At 30.7% G+C, this 16,384-nt stretch overlaps 1 protein-coding gene across 3 annotated transcripts in view; it reads right to left on the minus strand.

The window, feature by feature from the left end:
• LOC131847411 (protein TANC2) overlaps positions 1–16,384 on the minus strand; it is a 191,035-nt gene that overhangs the window by 95,518 nt on the left and 79,133 nt on the right. The window lies entirely within an intron of this gene.

The following is a 16,384-nucleotide window of genomic DNA, read 5'->3' on the forward strand; positions in this document are numbered from 1 at the left end:
TCTCGATTTATACGAAGATGTGGTAGTGGTCTATTAAGCACATCGCCTTACTTTTGGTCGCGGGATTGATTCCTGGCACGGTACAAGCATTTGTATTCATGAGTGTAATTGTTTGTATCCGTCTGGGTGTTTTCTATGTATATTATGAATGTATTTACAAAAAATATATCTGTGAATTCATATCAGATGTCTATACATAACACAAGCTCTGCTTAGCTTGGGACTAGATGAGACATTAAGATTACATTAGTAAAAAAAACAATAGTTTCTATCAAAACGGACGATCACCTATGACTTCAAAGAAATATTTGAAAGGATAGCTCAAGACCATATATAGGGCAATCTTATATATTATAGCAAGGCTTATTATTATAGCTCTGCTGGAAAATAAATTATACAGAATTTCAATTAATATACTTAATTCAAATTCACTCCCAATACTATTAGTATTTTCAATAAAATGTTTATTTATTTAGAAAACTAATATAAAAGAGAAAATAAACATTATCGAATCAAGTTATCGTCTCTTATCACTTCATTGATAACCTATTACAAGAAATCTCTTTCTAATCTGTTGAATATTTTAATATGTTAAACAGGAAACGGTTCTTGCAAGTAGTGCCAGTAGCAAATTAAATCTAGCAACTCTTGTAACAACCATATTATAAACATGGAGAGTTTGTTTGTTTGGTTGGTTGAAGTCGTTAATCTCAGGAACTATTGATTTGTATTGAACATGGTTTTAGAGTTGGATAGCCCATACATTGGTTACAGGCTATAAAAAATAGTGCTACGGGTTTATTTGATTATCTAAACGCAGTAATATTTTATACCTTTTTGTATGTGATAATGTGATAACTCGATTCTTGATGTCATGCTACGATCACAAGGAGCCGAGCAATAGAAAAACTTTTTTAAAGTCTCGATTTTGTTTTATTACTCTAACTATTACACTACTGTGGGTTGGTGATACGATGCCGTGTCTCGGAGTACGAAGGCAGTCGCCATTTGTTTTAAAACAGCGTGCGAAACCGAGGGACACTGTTAGTTGTTTTATAATTCTGTTTCTAGATCATTATCTCAATTATGATGATATCATGGCTAAAATAGTTAGACGCGTTTCAAATGTAACAGGCAGTTTCAATGTTAAACAACTATTAGAATAATTTGAGAGTACAAATATTTAGTAAGTCATTTTATCTTGTTTAAAACACAGATAGCAAGTTTTTTAAAACACAGATAGTTTTAATGCTTTATGTTATTTGTTTGTGTCCACAGATGATCTCGATGCTTGCTCTTGATGCTACACATTTGTATCGATTTAAACCATTTGTGACCACAGATATTTAAATATAGATACATTTTAAATAAACTTAATAAGAGTGAAATATTTTAAGTTATATTTATTGTTCAATACATTATTGACAGTCAACTTCCTCTATACTTAACTTCCTCTTTGATTTGATAACCTCTGATGCCCTAAAATAATATCTGTAATTCTTTTACATACACTTTTAAGTGACATAGTTTTTTTTTATTTTCCTTGAGTTACATAATAAATTATTAAGTTTAACTTATATCAGAAATATTACTTACGACTTTTTTAAATTTAATTTACCGAGATAGATTTTGTGTAAAATCGCCTTTGTATTAGCACTGACTCATCTACTTGTTCCGTTTAACAACCAACAATGCATTAGAAGATATGGAAGATCAGAAATGTCAGTGAAATTACAGGATATAGAGGAATTTAGTTCTCAAAAGTGGCAACGCAGTAAGCAATTGTGTAATATCAAGCTATATCCATACATTTACACACGCATTGTAAATTGATAGTTCTCATAGTTAATTAATAATACATTTATGTAATTATTAAGTGTATAATATGAACGTGGATGGATGTAAAGGGAGTGGACGCCCTAAAAAAAGATGGATGGATTGTGTGAAAGATGATATGAATAAAAGAAGAGTATGTTCAGATATGACGACCGATAGAGAGCAGTGGAAGATAATGACATACTGAACCGACCCCAAATAATGGGATAAAGGCAAGGCAATGACGATGATTTATGTAATTATTGGTGGATTACGATTCTGTAAAAATGTTATATTTGTGTATTTGTGCAATAATTTTAGTCTTTATTTACTATACGACAGACGACCCTGCGTGCGTATATAGATATCATGCTTTTTAGCTCATAGTAATTACTTTACTTGTAAATATTTTTACCGCCTCTATGGTCAAGCTGTTAGCACACTGCCTTACTTTCCGATGGTCGCGGGTTCGATTCCTCACACAGTACATATATATAAAAAATGTATTCATGTATTTATATCAGTTGTCTAGTAGCCATAACACAAGCTCGGCTGAGCTTGGGAGTAGATGGCGCTGTGTGAATTGTCCTGAAATGTGTTGTTTTTGAACAAATAAATAAAATATGACGTTGTGATATCTGCCGTGCTTTAATTATTAGATAATAGGCAGTTTCCATCAGGTGGAGCGCCAGCTTGTCCTTCCAGTTGCATAAAAGAAATTTAAACATGTTACCAAATTGAACGATCAGTAAGCCGGACTTCGTTCTACATAGCTCATATTTCATTAGACTCTGGGATAGCCTCTCACAATTTATTCATAGATCAAAGTAATAGCTTTATTATCGATTATAAATCTTAGGCCCATTACACGGTAGCTGGGATTGCATTAAAATTTTTGACCTGTAATTACAATAAATCAAACGCATCTTTGGATTAAATCTTTATATATAATAAAATCGAAAATTATAAGGTAAAAGTTGTCTGTCTGTTTATCTGTTTGTTTTTTAAGGTTTCATGTAAGGCTGGAGAATAATTAAGATGAAATTTTGACATAATGTAAATAAATACTTTCACCCGTATTACTATGTAGTATTCTTAGAAAAATACTTCTCCACGTAAGAGATTAATATTTTTCCATATTAATTAATAGCAACAATAATAAATTTATTAATGAAAAAGTAAACGTGTAAATAAATACGTCTTTTATCTATTATTTATATACAAATGACGTATTTAATTTTTACCTCATATCAGGTTGACTTCCACGCGGTTCCCCCTGGAAACCATCGTGATAAATTCCTGCTGAGTTTGCCAAGATAGGCTTAAATGACTTGCCTTTATGCTCATCTTATCATTATCCACTTAATTAAATATATCATTTAATTATTATTTATAGATAAATTATGTATTTATTTTTTGACGGCCTCGGTGGGCTAGTGGTTTAGCACACCGCCTTACTTTCAACGGTCGCGGGTTCGATTCCTTCCACGGCACAAACATTTATATTCATGAGTATAATTGTTTTATCGGTCTGGGTGTTTTCTATGTATAATATATATGCATTTACAAAAAAAAATTATGTATTTTTATCAGTTATCTAATGCCCATAATACAAGCTTTAGCTAGTTTGACTTGGGTCTAGATGGCGCTGTGTGAATTGAGATTATTATTCTTTTTTTTTGTGATATTCGTCAATGAGGTCTAATATGATATACGCGACTGAAGTTGCGGGCACAACTAGTATAGAATATACACTAATTAGCCATGCTCTGTCGTGGGCGGGAAAGAATGTTTAACCGATAAATGTGATAACTTTTTCTCTGTCGTCATAAATACAGATTTGGATAAAAAGTTCAGACAGTTATGTCACAGAATATATTAGGGTCAGATTTCAAAAATTGTCTATCTAAAAATTTAATGCTGATAACGGCTTTTGAGTTGTCTTCTATATTATAATACAGCTGTTACTAATGTTTTTATTTTCTTTCTTCTACAACTTAAATAAATATATAGTCCATATACCTACCTATATTATAGATATGATTGTTAAAATTGTTGTATGTTTGTCTGTGCAAGCTAATCTCAGAAACGACGTTATCTATTTGAGTGCGGTTTGCGCCAATGTATTAATTGTGATAAACTTTAGTTAAAATTTTATTTTTCACTGTAACCGGTTTATAAACAGAAAGTCAGTACAATGGTTCAACTAATATAGTAATATTTTCGATTCTATACTACTTCTTCTGCATCCTTGTTTCTTTCCTGTACTTAGGACGTCGTGAATTTTGGTGGTACGCATCGTTATTTTACAGGCCTAACTACATATAGGCTTAGGCTTCATGTCCATATGAAAAATATCAATTTCGATAATATTTCCCACTTGTATTTACTATCAGAAGTAGTTTATCTATATCAACAAGTTTATTTAGGATATTAAAAATGCCGCATCGTCTGATGACCGATTAAAAATTTATAGAGATATCTGCTTGGTATGTTAACAGAAACTTTATTTTTTTACTTTATATAATATTTAAGAAATTATAATAAATAAACAGCAGTTCATATTAGCCTTTTTGGCTATAAACGAGACATTCCGTCATACTAGTGAACGGGTGCTTCTTGTGGTTTCCACAAGCTCCCTGGTCGGTCAAGCAAGTGGTCTGTTAAGCTCCAACTTCTAATTAGACAAAAGTGCAATACCACATGCTGGTGGCCACTCTATTCTCTCAAATTACATTAAAAAATGAATCTGTATTTTTGTAAACATGTACTTGCACAAAGTCATTTAAAAAGAATAAAAGCTGAGTTTCTTGTCTGTTCTTAGCTCAAAAGCACTCCTAAACGACGGCATTTGACATATCATAAGAGTCTGTAATAAACTTAAATAAATAAAGATATTTTCATTTACCATCGAAATCAACCTTTCAGCTTTATAATATCCATTCCATACTATCCTTAGAATATGGTAAACATAAAAGGCGACTATGGAAATAAGATACAATAAATCAAATCACAGCCACAGAATCTATTTCAATCACAAAAGAGCCAAGTGGCTTTTTAATAAGTAATGTCATAACTTTATTACCGTGTAATAACATAAAATATGAATTATATTAAAGGAAATGGGTATCCCAGTTAGAAACCTGTTTTAAATACAACTAACCGCCTACAATACAATTAGTTATAAAATCAAAAACAGACACAAATGCCCCTTAAGATATCAATCTATAAAATCGGTAGCCGATTCAATATTATATTCTTGAATATCGGAAACTAGTAATGATTGAGTAGTTTGAATGCCAGTAGTATGTTTACAAGATGGTAGTGAATGTATTTAGGACGCCTTTTTGAAATGTCCACATTGCGATGTCAATTTGCTTGTATGTCTGTCTGTATTAATGAGTCGTATTTAAATAAATGTCGATTTTATCTATAATCTTGTCTTATTTATGTCATTCAAGATAGTTCCAGCTACATTCTACGATATTAGAAGGTGATTGTAATAAGGGGCTTAAATATCAAGTAAAATTAGGAATGATTTTAAGAACGTTGTGACCTATGGATTACACTCTCGATTTATAAACCCAAAAGATTGGTGCAAAGTTTAGTAACAGGATTTAGTGATCTTATTGTTAGTAATATCAGGTCAGGTTGATCCTCCTGGAAACCATCCTGGTGAATTTCTGGTAAATCCACAAGAATGGCTGCCAAACCTGACTTCCTTTCATCCTACATTCCAATTTTAATCTATTATAAAAAGAAATTTATATAATGGATGAAAGTGAATTTGAATTTTAAGGACAACAAAAGCGATATTGGTCTATTTATACGTTAAATACTATATACATCTTGTAATGGAATAAACATCATATTAATTTCAGAGACGATGGAAATTTCCCAATTACTATGTTGAATCAAATATTTTCTACGAAATGTGTAATTGTTAAGTTCTAAGTATACAACAAAGGATCAGTTGACAATGTATTTCTGTCTAGAGTCTAGAATAATTAATATGAATATAGATGAATGCGTGAGTAATTATAATTTCAAAATACGTACCATTTAAAAAAAAAAATTACATTATTTTTCAAATTGCACAACAAGAGAAAAATATAAAGTTATATTACAATAGAATTGCTTACTGAGGCTTATTGCGTAAGTTTCCGTTTCTTCAATGGATCTAGAAAGTGGATTGGGTTGAGCTGTTGCACCTGTTACAGTATTCCTTCCTACCCATATAGATACCCAATTACAATTATAATACGTTTAATAATAAGATACATTTTAAACACTTTCTCATAATCATATTGAAAGCATTAAAATGATATAAATTTATAGGTACACACCCATATAATCCATTTAATTTAATGCTTTATCACTTAAAAAAAACCCGGAAACAAAAGAGTTGAGTTTTACCAGTTCAAATTGACTTAGTAGTCATTTGTAGGTCTTAGTAATGAGGGCACAAATATATTTATGAATATGTAGGCATATACGACGTACGATGTTGAATGAAATATATTAGTTAAAAAAAATGAGACAATATAATATTATTTAATGAATAGAAAAATAGTTAAATTTTTTTAATCTACCGCTCATTCAAAATGCTTCCTTATCACAAGAAGAACGAGCAAGAAACTTGCGTGTTGCTCTTTTGAATAATTGTTGAAACTTTACATTTTTAACCTGCAACGTGTGAATGAAGTTCTAATTACAACTAAACCAGTGTTTCATTGATAGCTACAAAATGTTATTAGCCATTAGCGATTCATAAATATATATTGCAATATTGCAAGATATTGATTCACAAATTCCTTGGTATATATATTAAGCATAGCCAGATTCTCGTTCCTAACTGGGCTTAAGCACTTAGACCTTCCCATACGTTAATGAAAGTAACGCACCAATACCACACCGAGATAAAATGCCTCATAAATCTGTACGAGTTATCGCGACCAAAGTTTATCAGTGTAATGTGAAAGCCTGTTTGAACCGCCAACCAATATGTGGTAAGGTAAAGAGGATATATTATAACAGAGTATATAATGGACAGAAAATATATGCAGTCAAATGGAGAATGCAGTGTTTAAATTAATGAAATATATGAAGTTAAAGGAATTGCAGCGATACAATTTTAAATTTAAGATTTCCAAATTGTGGTAAATTAAAATAAAATCCGCTTTAATTTTAAGAGTCTTTGTACTACATGTAATTCTAATAACGTTTATGAATACCAACAGAAGTACAATCTCGCCTAACATTATAAAGATTGCAGATTTTCTCTTCGTAAAGTAAATTTTTCATTGTTTGAAAGATACAATATTCGAGGATGAGGATGTAGCTGGCAGCTTCTATCAATTCAAAATTCAAATTTAGAATTTTATGCACACGCGGATGAAGCGGGATGGGCCACTTTTAACAATATATGCAAATATTGACTAGAACAAGATAAAATAAAGAAATTACAACGATTACATCTTATAAGTTGAACAACATTATTTTTTTAATGTATGGATTTTTTTGTCTCAACGGTTTATCTATCATAGTTATAATTTGTCATGTACTAGTACAAATCGTTTGAGATGGAGAATAATATAGGCTTTATACTCTTTTATACTCTATGTTATGATCATGAGGACGCTGGTGCTAGCAGAAGCTACTAATATAATATAATAGCTATAACTACGATGCCATAAAAATATGACAATAGATTCTGATAAAAAGTAAAGGCAATTAGATCTCTACATATTCCATACTTTATATCGTTATTCAACAAGATACTCAACATTTTACTCAAGGCAACAAAAACTAAAGCTCCATGCCGCACCCAAGCACTGCCTTTGCGGTCTCACAACTTATTTGTTTTTTGTCTGTCCGATGGTTGTGCATGTAAAAAACATACAAATTACCGTTCGCCTGCCGATAAAGATGCCCTTTTGAAGACTGGTAAATAGAAAGATCTGTTAGAAACTAGATATAGAAGATTCGTTTGTATGTTGCTGAAGTTATTTAAATATATAAATTTATAGATATGTGCACTGATATAAATTGCCAATGTCCAGTAATAAGTTGATCACAACAGAATAGCAACAAGCAACACAGTTATGAAATCCTATTTTGTAATAATAATAACATATACTTTCATAAAAAAATCAAATTTGTAGAGAAACTACATTTTATTAGATAATTTTAAATTTCTTTATTTTATATTGTGATCTTTATTTAACTTATATTATTAAAACATATATATAAATAAAAAGAAATAAAAAACCTATTGATTCTAATTGTATAATACTTGAATATAATTTTAGCGGGAAATCTTAAATGTCAAATTTATCAACTTTTTTTTTATACATACAAGATAAAAGACCCGATAATATACAGCCAAATGCACTCATACGTCTTGTGGCTACCGTTTTATAGCCAGAAGAAATCCTCTCATTAAGGCTGAGACTAATTAAGACAGATGGGTCCTGATGTGCTACATGACGGAACCCGCCTCGCCTTATTCGTGGCAACGGTAACAACTGGTAATGGATGTTGAACTGCGCTTTGATAATATGTTTCTAGAATAAAATTTAACGATGCCGCTTGTTGTGATTTTTTTTACAAGTTTTTATTTAACTTGTAATGTATGTAACTATGTTTGTTAGAATGGATCTAGCAAATAAATTTTAAACACATCTTCAACCGTGTGAGCTGATATATTTATGTTAGTTTGGATGAAATACTTACAATAATATATTATAATAATAAATGAAATATATATACATATATTTTTAATTTATAATGACGTTGTAACTGGTTAGCAATTAAATATATATATTAAATTAAAGAGAGAATAACTTATTTTATTATTAAAAACCTACACTTACTTTAGTACTTACTTTAGTTTAAAATATTAAAGTAAGTACCTACATGACCGTACTCCACTCAAATAATAATTAGATTACACATTATTGGATTTCAAGACATAATATTTTCCTACATTATCAATACATTACAATGCAAATGTATTAATAAACACAGTTCATAATAATATGACTTTACCAACAAGACATTGAAAAAGACAGGCCTAAGAAAATAACTTACATTAACACAAACCTCATTTTATTAAGCCGGTAATATCACGTCAGCCCACGCTGGATGCATTCACACAATCATTTAGAACCTAGACCAGGTCAAGTGTTGTGCATACCCGGTAACTGAGTAACGTATAAAGTTAGTATTGTGCTTGGTGTAAAATGCCGTTACAACAGGTCGTTTCCGTTTGTCTGTTACATGCTTAACGCTTCTAGACGTGTTTATGTAGCGTTATAACGTTTACTGGACTGATGTAATGTAGAGCAGGCCTTATTTGCAAATATATAGGGTCTAACCGAAGTATATACATATACCTAGGTTAGATTTTATATTTTAATGGATTTTTTTTTTGATTGAGCATATTTTTTTAACTCTTAGCTTCTGCGTTTGCGCTTTCGGGTTATATACAGAGAATGTGAAATGTTTTATTTTAAGACGAGTGATTGGATTTGCGATGTTTTTATTTTTTAGATGATTATATATTAGGAGATGGATTATTTACACTGATGAAATTGCGGTTCTTGGTATGTATCCTTTTTTTTTCCTTTCCTTCCCTTTTCCTTTTTTTATTTTTTTTTTCTGTTTTGCGATTTTTTTATTTTATTTTGTGTGATTATGAATTAATGAATTTTTCGTGATTGCCGGTATGTATCTATTTTAATGGATTATAAAATGTTTCACCTGCCTGCGGTAACGGTATACGGTGGCGGTGCACCAGTGGAAGATGATAAGACGTGTGTGAGGACAGGTCAGTTAACCTATAGTGGCAAATTCACCAGGAATTTGACACCATGGTTTTCAGGGGAACCAAGTTGAGGTCAACCTGCTGTGGGATATTGCTAGCAATGGGGTTATAGCCCATGTTACTAACAATCTTGTCCCCTCCGAAGAATTATGTAGACTTTTACATAACAATGAATTTATATTAGTTGTCATAGTACTCATAACGCATAGGCCTACTTTGTGTAGCTTGGGACTGTGTAAATTATTACGACTGAAATAAATTAATCCTCTTAGAAACAATGAATTTAATAAATTATAATAGCTTATGAGCTGCTAAAATCAATATTGGACATGAAGTCAAGTTTTAATTTTTTTCTCTTCTCTTCCATCCTGTTAGTATACAGATTCAATTGAAAAGAACGGGCATGAATTCCACGGAATTTTTTTTTAAAGCATGTTTGTTAACGTTGTTTACACGACAACTCACATAGGTGTCATATCTAACATTTATGTTAGTGTATAATCAATTAATATTATAAAAGCGGAAGTTTTTTAGCATGGGTGAATTGTTTGTTACTTTTTAAAGGAAAAAGTACTGAACACATTTTGATGAAACTTTACAGTAATATAGCTTATACATCAGAATAACATATAAACTAAAAATATCAAGCGGGCGAAGCCGCAGGCACAGCTAGTTATTAATATTCTTATTAAAGTTGTCCCATATTCAACTTCCCATAAATATAAAATCGTGCAGTTCGTGAAAAGACTTCCTAACTCAGACATGTCATAACTGTGTATCAAATGCTTTAATAAATCTCTATCCGTGACTTAATTCTGCAGAAATGCGAAACAAGTCGAATAAGTAGTTCAACTAGTTTACTTTTTCCAGTAACATAAGTAACTTTGAATGGTTAAAGTAGAAAAATTTTATATACAGATAGAATATGCTTTCATTTGCATTATACAGTAAAAAACAATAGTTAATTTTAAATATTAACCAATACATCGTATATACATATAAATAAAATAAGGCAACCTTAGGATAACGAATAAATTGTGGAACATAGAATAAATATTGTTCCGAATATAAAAATAAAATTAACTTCATAAATTATGCTTAATTTTTAAAATAAATAATCAAAAAGTCAGAAGTACCAATATCTATACATATGTATAATATAATAAAAATGTTACAGATCCACTGTGTGGACGGAATTTTTATTCTGAGATTCGAAAGCCTTTTTAGTCTGGTTTTGTTTATTGCGATCGTCATTTTGATAAGGAAGATAATATAACTCTTTTAGGCATGTTAACAGATTGAGCAAAAGATGAACCCGTTCTGTGATACAGTTTCCAGACAAAAACAACTTTTTGATTGTTTTGGTTTTAAATGACTCTGCTACACGAACGACGTTTTGTAACTTGAATTTCGTCCGTTATTTATGTATCACTACTTACTACCTCTTTTGGTCTACATTTCTTTTTATCAACAAATAAAAAAAAATATATAGTTTTTTGCGTCGACTGTAATTGTATAAACTTTTTTATTTGCACTTAGCTTCAGATCGTAGATTGGGAATAATATAATGACTAGTCAAAGTTCTCCAAGAAGATTCCTGGTTTTTTTTTTCCGAGATACACAAATCAACTGTATTTGTTTATTTTGCAGTACAATCGTATTAATCAATGTTATTCTATTTTAAAGATAGGTTTATAATACTTTTTGTTGTTTATTTTATATGAAATTTTTACAATTCAAATTCATATCCTTATTAGAAATAGATAGATTTTAAATAGAAATGCTTTAGTTAATGCTACTAAAAGAATATAAGAATTCTATACCAAGGTCTTGAGTTAATACTAGCAGGAAGCTTATATATATCTTTTTCTGATGAGGAGATATTTTTGTTCAGTAATGAGATGATAATGGATTACCATAATATTCTTATAGCATTATAATCCCATTATTATGATTATGAATTTTGATTAACGAAAAAATGTTAGAAAGATATATACAATAAGGTAATGTAAGTCGAAAAAATTTAAATGTATAGGTTCCTATTGAAATACATGACATACATCAGGATGTGCGTATCCTAATTCACGAAGACAAAGACGTGAGTAGATATGTAAAGCTTGTTTATAAATTAGCATAAAAAAATATTTATGATTCTTCACAGGTATTCTACCTTGAGATCAAAACGATTGATGATTATGTATTATATATTATAATCATCACAGCAATAAAGATACAGGATACAATACTCAAACATAAAAAACGACAAGCTCCCAACCCATACCAATTGTCCGCCGCGCTTTCACCACCGACTCGAAACCAGAACGATAAACAAAATCACAACATGATCCCGCATAAATTCAGCGTCGAATACGAAATGTACTATCTGATCGAAGGTTGTCAATATGAAAATGGCGGAGCACAAAACAATATCTTGCTTCGTAAATGTCATCAGACGCATCGGCAGGCGTGGTCGCTCTCGGCTCGGAGAAATCGAAAACAGTACAAGCGTTTTGTAGAACATTACAATGTATAATTTAGATATCTATGTAACGGTCAATAGCGGATTAGTCACGATTTGCGATCGAGATGCTTCCACTGTTGGTTCTGTGTGCAGAGATGACTATATTTGGATTAATGCGGACGTTATGAGACGTCTTGTCTGCACAGATTGCTGGAACAAGACGTAAGGTCACGAGAAGGACAAACAAAAGATACATATTCATTCATTAGATCATAATAATGAGTGCATATTTAATGAAGAATATTTTATTGCAGGAATACAAGAGAAACAAAGGATGTAAGTTGTAATTATAATTTATTAAATATGAATCATCATTGATAAAATAAATTCTAATTCAGTTAATATTTTATTATGTAGATAAACCAACATATAACATAAAGAAATAAACTGAGAAATTACTTTAAATGCTTTATGTGTGCTTTTTAATTGCTATATATGCAGAATGTGTCAAACAGAATCGCTAAAACTATAAAAGCATTATTATATTTAATTTTATGTCTGGAGATATTTATGATTTTTGGTGGTTATAAATCAGCAATAATCTAATTCTCAATAATAAATCTTTCAAATCGAGAAAATATATTTTTTTTACATGTTCATCTAATTATTATTTTATCAGAATCTTAATGGGGTAGGTAGAACTGATAGAAGAATTCTTGCTATATTTCTTGTAAACTTATGTTTAGTAGTTGCTACATTACCTACATTATCGTTAAATCCTTTAAGTGGTTTCATTAACGACATATCTACATCTGTTTCATAATTAAAAGAGCATTCGTTGGTTTTAATGTAATACGTTATTATAAAAAACAAAAGGTTACTAAAAAAACTGGTAATCGTGAACTCATAGGCGGCAGACAACTTATCACTTTCCATTATCACGACATTAAAAGTAGGTGACATTGAGTAGTGTTGTGGGTGTCCATAGCTTTATAAGAAACACTGGCTGTATGAATTAGGATAAATATATCCTGTTTTATTCCAGTTTCTAATATTTCCAAATTTTCTTATCTAACAGTCTCAATAGCTAACCGGCGTAAGTCAATGAGATTTGTCCATGGACATGTATTAGTACTATTATCTTCGATTAATTACTCTTCTGATATTTTACATCTTTTACTCTTTTATACATTGTATTTATTACGTTTGTTATTTAGAATAATTAATTATACATTATCTGTATTACCGTTTTATACGCACTGTGTATTTAAAAAAAAATTGAATGGAGTGGTTGTAAACATAAAATGATTGAATTTATCTTCTGACGTATACGTAAGTACATTAGAAAATAAGTTCAATAATTGCATTGTAACTACACCTTTTTGTGGATATTTTAAGTCTAATATTCTTTATTAAGCATTAGAATATTTGTTTCTTTTACGTGTATACAGAGTCTATTATTGTTAAAACGCTACGGTATTTTCGCAAGAGTATTATCATCATCGTATAATTACAACAGACCATACTAATCTAAACGAGTGAATATATAATGAGAACTTTTTGTACCGGCATCGCTTTCAATTTCGTTCATTAATTGATTTATGTCGAGATTACGATACATGTGTCAAAAGGAAAGCTATCACTATGTGTGCCTGCATTGTATTTCGAGGGATCTTTTGGTGTCTCACATCATGTACCGTTGGTATCAAGGTGTGAATCTATAAAGTGCTCTTTTTGTACTCGTTTGGGATATTTCCATTTGTCTATAAGTACTGTTTCATATGCTTTATTAATTTTTAATTTATTGTTGATATTAAATTTTACTTTACATGAAGTTTATTGCTACGCAGTTATGAGCTTGCATTTTTATATATATTGTTTAATGCACTCAGAAAACACGGTAATAAAATTATTTAGAGATAGTTTGAGCAAAGCTCATAAATATTATAAGGGACATAAATATTTTTGGGTTCTTTTTTATTATCGCTGTATACTCAAAAGGCTCTGTGATATTTAAAAATAATAGCCAGCGTTTTACATTTTATGGCATTTCAGAGTATTGAAAGTATTATCAATAGCAATCGAAATCAAATAGTTGAAAATAGGGCGTTTCATCTCATAGTAGGTACTGACTCACACTGAAACATTTACAAATTTGCGATTATGTATTAACCATTGTTGTAATTGCAAATTTGTATGTACATGTAACTAAAACGCTTAAATGGATCATACGAAATCCCAGAACAACTTACCTATCGATTTCAATCGGTAAAAAAAATGTATATATACTAACCACATTTAACTTTTATTTGTAAAAACTACTGATGGATATGGAAATAAAAAGGCTTTATTATTATTATTATTACAATTAAGAATTGTTAGCATCAGTGTTATATAACAAGGCAGCTGGTCCAAACATCCAAAGTTCCATTACAAGTATCTATTAGAAGGTCAATACACTTTCTATGCGAAATTATCTAGATTCACGATACGATTTATGTTCACAACGTGTGAGAATAGATTATGTTTTACTACAAGTGTGAGACGTGCCTTCAGGGCTTCATGTTTCATTTGACGCCGGCATTCATATTCAGGGTTGCCAGGTCCAAAAATATTTACCAGTGACCAAAATAACTTTTAATAACTTATTTATTAGTACCATTCCATAAGGGCACATAAGTAAAGGTATCATAAAAAATACACTTGGATATATTTGAAATAAACATTGCACAGCAGAAAAAGAAACTATATAGGATTCAAGAAGTAAAAAAAAACTTACATTAAATATCATTCTTTAGTACGTAGGTATTTTGTTCCTTAATGTGAAGTCTTATTTGCTTTCATCTCACCTGTGCATTTCGCAATTTTACATATGACAGTCGAAACGTAAGTAATAAAAAAAAAAAAAAAGTAAAATATTAGCTTGACATCCACGAGTTCCCTACTAGGGAATTTACTCCCTACTAGGGAACTTGTGGCCATTGGTGAATTCGCCACGATGGGGTAACTGACCTGATTTTATGCTCATCCTATCATCCTCTATTAGTGACTCACTGGTGCATATCGTTAGCGCAGGAGAGTGTACCATTTTATTATCACCCATGGAAAATATATACAGTTAGTACATTAGGGAAAAAATTTATCAAAAAAATATAATTTTATTTCATACCAACTATGTGCTGAAATACCGAGTTTGGTAGAAACCGTACACCTGGCAACCCTGATACCGAAGAGTGACGGCGTGAAACACGCTCGATTGATTTACCAACGTTTGAAATAAGTTTGACTATTAATCAATTGTTAATTTGTCTACTTTCTTATTATTTCTTTAATACTTGATGATCTATTTACAATAATTTTAATATATTTTTAATTTAGCTGACTATTCTTGCATGCAAAAGAAAGTCAAAGTATTCATAGAAACGGAAAAATTATTAAACTCATTTTTAAATTGAAATTGATTAAATTCAATATCAATATTTCAATGTATACGAAATAAATATGAATAGTACTAATATTATTTATTTAAAAAGAAAAGTATACCACATAAAATAATTACTGCCGCCCATGAGCAACATCAGTGATTTATCCAGAGATTTGCTATATTCATAACATAATATAAAACGAAGTTGCCTCTGCTCTCTGTTCGTTTATACCTTGTATATTAAGGAACGGATTTTATTGCAGTTTGAATAGAGCAATAGATAGAGAAGATGAAAGTTTATATGTATAATACATGCATGTTATATATTTAGTATAGAACAAGCCAGAAACTCAAAGATTTGTAATGCGTACTGAACTACCTGTTGATGTTTTCTCGAAGGACTACAGCATGGGGTTTATATTTAAAGATTTCTTAAGGGTTGACAACGCGCACGTGACATCCCTGGTGATTCAGGAGTGTACCACCTATGTTGTAAAAAAAAATTGTATCCACGCGACGGGTCACTAATAGTAGCCATATAAAACTTCCACTTATGTCCGGTAAAGCTATAAAGGCCAGCTGCGGCCGACAGCATTAGAACGTCCGAAAAAAAAAATTAAAAACAAACATTAATGTGAAATTGCTTATCAATACTGGCGTTGACTGACGCACGTAGCTCCCACAGGCAAAAGTGTGAAGGGTGATTACTATACAATTACAAAGTAAAACGATAATACAATAAATAACGTGGAGCCCGCTGTTGGGCGCGTCGTTATAGTCACGAATTGTGTTAAACTCCTTTCTAAGGGAGATTTATTAAGTTGCTTTTCTCACTTCCTATTATACGAGCTGGAGG

The sequence above is a fragment of the Achroia grisella genome, unplaced genomic scaffold (genome assembly GCF_030625045.1).
Source record: "Achroia grisella isolate CSIRO2021 unplaced genomic scaffold, CSIRO_AGI_Agris_v1 utg534, whole genome shotgun sequence".
Classification (NCBI taxonomy): Eukaryota; Metazoa; Arthropoda; class Insecta; order Lepidoptera; family Pyralidae; genus Achroia; species Achroia grisella.